The sequence below is a fragment of the Apis dorsata genome, unplaced genomic scaffold (genome assembly GCF_000469605.1).
Source record: "Apis dorsata unplaced genomic scaffold, Apis dorsata 1.3 scaffold_27, whole genome shotgun sequence".
Classification (NCBI taxonomy): domain Eukaryota; kingdom Metazoa; phylum Arthropoda; class Insecta; order Hymenoptera; family Apidae; genus Apis; species Apis dorsata.
Window position 1 is genome coordinate 769373 of NW_006263329.1, and position 4819 is coordinate 774191.

Consider the following 4819-nt stretch of genomic DNA (forward strand, 5'->3'; position numbering starts at 1 on the left):
AATTTCCTTTCTCTTCTTTCTCCTCTAGGCACTATGGATATATTGTCTTCTCTCTCCTGCTCTCTTTTCATCTTCCGTTCCTTCTCTTCTCTCTCTATCTCTCTCTTCCTCTCTCTCATACGAGCCGAGTGATGGTACTGTATCCGGATGGAGGGTCCAGCGCCATTTTTTCCCGGACAAATCCCTTTTGGCTGATTACACGTTTTGATTTGTGCGCCTCGCACAGGGCGCGGCACTCGTCTGGCCAGCCGAATATTTCCAGAGGGCGGTGAGAGGAGATATTTCCAGGCGAGAGAAAATACAATGTACGGAACACCGGTTACCGTGGCTGTGCAACACGGCCTCGGCTCGCTTTGGAAGTGAACGTACCGTGTAGAAATTTCTTTGATCTCGTTCGGAGATAAATTAGACAAGTGTCTGTGGGGAAGTGATCGGGAACTGGACTACTTCAGAAAGAGGTCTACATAGAAATTATGGAATTTAGCCTGGCGTTAGGTGGTTCCGTTACGCGAACAATCACGATCGCCCAAGAGGCGCATTAAGAAAAAAAATCGGAACAGAATGCGGAGGAGAGCATTGTACGTACGCTTTCGAGATATAAAACGCGAATGCTAATCTGGCCATTCGCCGCGGGAAGGGCGTGAAAATTCCATTACACGCTATAGTCCAAGGGGAAAGTAAGTAGACAGCACGCCATCGGTGGTACGGTTAGAGGAGAGAGTTTAATGCTGTACCATCGAAGGCTGTTACACGTTCCATGATTCAGCCGGCGCGAGATATCGACTCGCCGGGCTGCCTCATTGACGCAAAAGCTCGTAGGGGAAAAGATTGCAGAGGAAAATGCCAGGAATACCCCCTACGCGCGCTCGAGTTTCGCGTATCCGGCTATATACGATATGTAGGTCTCCGACCGTCTGATGACCCGTTACTTCTCTCCACAGGAGATAAGCGTCAGATATGAGGAGTATATATATGCAAAGCTCAGCTAGAAATGTACGCGCGTGCTTCGCATCGCGAATTGACCCGTGACCAACTCTTCAACCCGAATGTCGTGCTAATTCGTCATTCATGGATCATCAATTTTTTTTTTTGTTTTTCTGGATTACGTAACACAAGTTCCATTTAAAAAACATAGTCTTTTAAATATGTAAAACGTTAATTCCATTCCATTCTGACCGTGGATCAAAAATGATAAAATAGAATCTAGAACTATCTAGAATAATTCAACTTTAGATTACTTCTTCGTTTAACATATAGGTCAAAAGTGAGCAAACATCCGGTTATCCAAGAGTTATATATACATATATATATTTTTTACGTATATTTTGTACGTAATCTTGAAGGATCTCTTGTGTGCGATCTGTGTATCCTTCTCTCTCTGTAAAGAAGGTTGGGTCCATGTTTTCGATTGGCCTCCAACATCTCAGCCAGACTGAATTCCAATTATATCGTGGAGTAAAAAGCGAGAGCCGCGACATGAAATTACTTTTCGTGGAACTCTAGGCCCGAACGAGTCCCACGGTTCAAAGTATCCCGAGATGACAATCCCTTTAAGCGGAGCCACATATGCGAACGTGACGGCACGTTTCTCTTCCTGGTCACTCGATGTACACACATATCCGTATATGAGCCGAAGCCATAAATCTCGTCGTGCCCAAGGCTCCAGGGCTCGCGCTCGCGGCTGATGCCTCCACGGTACTACCAGCCGACGACTCATCCAATCCAGTTACGAAAGTGAGCGCGCTCGCGACCTGTAAAATGCTCTTTGTCTTCTTCTCTCTCTTTCTCTCCTGGTACCGGCTCGAAAGTCACGAAATACACACACACACATAGAAAACTAACAACGATGGGCATCGTTCTTTCCACGAGAAACGGTTCGCGGGGGACACAGAAATCGGCGCGTTGCGTGCAAGAAGCCGAACGATCCATGGATTTTCTCCCGGGTACTCGACGAATTTTCTAATTGCCTCGTTAAATTCTTCCGACCGACTCTTTACTTTAAATACCAACTTGGACAACCCCTTTGATTTAAGGTCGTAACGTTAACGACCAGCCACGGCCAGTCACCATACCACACCTCCCGTTTCACCTCGGTAATCGGTTAAGGGAAGAAGGATGATCTTGGCGATCTTGATTTTTCTATTCCGTTCGAATTGTAGCAAGAGTAAACCGGCCAAAAAGGATTAACGAAGTAGCAGGAGAGAATGTACGTGCCTTGTTCAGAAAAATCACAAACCATAACACGCGTTACTACCCCGACGGCCAAGTCCAATTACGAGGTCTCACCGGCTTCTATGTTCGTGTGTGTGTGTATGTACGCATATATATATTATATATATATGCACCCCACGTGTCGCGTTCAATATACGGATGCACTTGGGAAGTATACCGCGAGATACTACCTTGGATAACAACCTACGCGAGATACGAAATACGGCAGACGTATCTGGAGGATAGTAGCCAGGAAACGACCCGGTGACCAGACACCATTAAAGCCCTGCCCACTCGACGAGATCCGCCCACGGAACGGGATGCACATCGATGTTCGCACAGTTACTATATATATATATATATGTATATATATATATATGTATTATACGAGAGACGATCTTCGTTATTATTGACGTATCACCGATGGCGCTTTTCTATCCTTATATACACGCGAGAGAAAAGGGGAAGATGCGGAAAAGAGGTATCACCTCATCTCCACCGTCTCTCCTTTTTCCTTGGTCGATTGACTCACAGAAAATGCCAGTTACTCCTGTCCTTTACGTCCGTCTCTTTCCTTCCACCGTTCCTTTCCGTTCACTTCTCCCCCTTCTTCTTTTTCTTCGTTACCTCTTTCTCTGTCCGATATATCTCTTTCTTTTTCTGGATCACTGTCTCTCTTCAAGGGCCTCTCTCTCTCTCACTCTCTCTCTCTTTCTTTCTCCCTCCTTTTCTTTTTCTCGTTCGATCGACTCGAGAGAGCAGGCTGGCATGCCGCCTCAGGAGTACGAGAAATGCAATAAGAAAGGAGAGAACCGTCGGTGAGCTGCCGCACCGATCGAGTGGAGAGAGGAAGGAGTGCCGCGATGTCGGGGTGCGCGGGAGAAACGTGAAAGAGAGCGTTGTGAACCGGCGATATATTGTCTTTCTCTCTTTCCCACGTCACGTTCCGGCCAATTTCGAATTTTTAATTGGACAACGAGATATTTACTCCCGATTCTTTCTCTCTTTGCGCTTTTTTTTTTTCCGGTTCGCAAGCGATATCGACCGACTGGTTAGGTCATTTTACATCTCTTATCTGAGAACTTTGTGGAGAAATCGGTCGCTCTTTTATCGGGACACGTGTATATAATATCAAGGAGAGCCTGATGGAATTTGAAATTTGCAATTTATTCAAAGAGAGAATTCCGATATAGAGGTTATATTATAGGATATATGTTATGAAGAAGGGGAGGAAAGAAAAAATGGCAAAAAGAAAAAAAGGATCTCTGTGATCGCCGCTGATGCCGACCGGCATTCCCGAATCAGGTTTTACTTGTCTGACATTTCGGCGACCGACCTCCTAATTCTTGTTACAGGGGAGGTCCAAGGCATCCTGGTTCGTCGACCAGACATTTGATATAGAAGAAAAATGATCGATGATATTAATATATTTCCTTATTTCACATTAGAAATTATAAATAATAATTTGATTTGATGGTATATAGGTATATTATATAATATATATAATATATATTATATAATATATCATATTATATGATAATATAGATAATTAAATCTTTTTATATAAGTGTAAAAGAGAAAATTCTCTTTACTTAATTAAATAAATAAAAGTAAACCTCGATAATTTTAAATATAAATAATTTTAAATATAAATATATATTTTAAATTTAAAGCATGCGTATTTTAATCAATAATAAATCATATTGTTTGCAACTTTAATCCAATCAAATCTCGTTAAACAAATTAAATTTAAAGCACGAAAATACTTTAAGCTTTATTTTAAACACTTATAATCTTCTAATCGATAAATTTCAAAAATAAATCCAATCGAATCTTTTCACGAATTAAAAATATAAAAGCGAATAAATTTAAAATTTTTATTTTAAACTGCTAGAAATCGACTTTTCTTTTTTAAAAAAATCTTGAAACAATAGAAATTAGCGATAAAAGTAAAAATCCTAAGAGTGACCTAATGCATTTGCTACGATACTTATCAGAGCACCGGCCTCTCCCACGCGGCCCGAACTTAATGAACGAATGAATGAATGAATGAGTGAATGAATGAATTACGTCACACGCCGGAGATGCACTTATACGTAGAACAGAGCGTAAAGAGTTCCTGTGCAAAAATAGGCGCCCACTTAATTTCTCGAGGGAAAGTCGTGATTATACATAGGACATCGAAAAAGAGAGAAAAGGAGAGAGAATATTGCTAAATCAAATCGAATATAATAAGAAAATAGAAAGAAAAAACGTTTTCAAGAGTATGCCAAATTCACCTGCATACAAAGCTAACACAAAGCGAAACTGAATTGTTTTACAAAAACCGCAAGGACCGTTACGCGTTTCACGATGAAACCGCATTTCAGTACTATCAGAACATAAAGTATATCTCGGTCGGAGTCATATTTTATTTTAATAACAGGGATTCATGGCCATATTGGTCGCGTTTCTTTTCTATTTTCGTTACGTAGCTAAAAATCGGTGCAACAGCGCTAAGATAAATACATATAGATTAACGTTTGTGTAATGGGCATGACCAAGCACTTTCCTTCTGATGAAAGATCCGACGAGTTACTCCGTAACTGGCTCGAATCGAATCAGAGCG

General features: G+C 41.6%; 1 protein-coding gene and 1 long non-coding RNA gene across 3 annotated transcripts in view; one reads left to right on the top strand and one right to left on the bottom strand.

Moving 5' to 3' along the window:
- LOC116185661 overlaps positions 1 to 2566 on the top strand; it is a 14853-nt gene extending 12287 nt beyond the window's left edge. The window contains exons 2-3 of the long non-coding RNA XR_004150529.1: positions 361 to 365; positions 2554 to 2566. This is a non-coding gene — a long non-coding RNA (uncharacterized LOC116185661). The remainder of the gene's footprint in view (positions 1 to 360; positions 366 to 2553) is intronic.
- The window catches only part of LOC102675153 (protein L-Myc-1b), a 28847-nt gene that overhangs the window by 7916 nt on the left and 16112 nt on the right, over positions 1 to 4819 (bottom strand). The window lies entirely within an intron of this gene.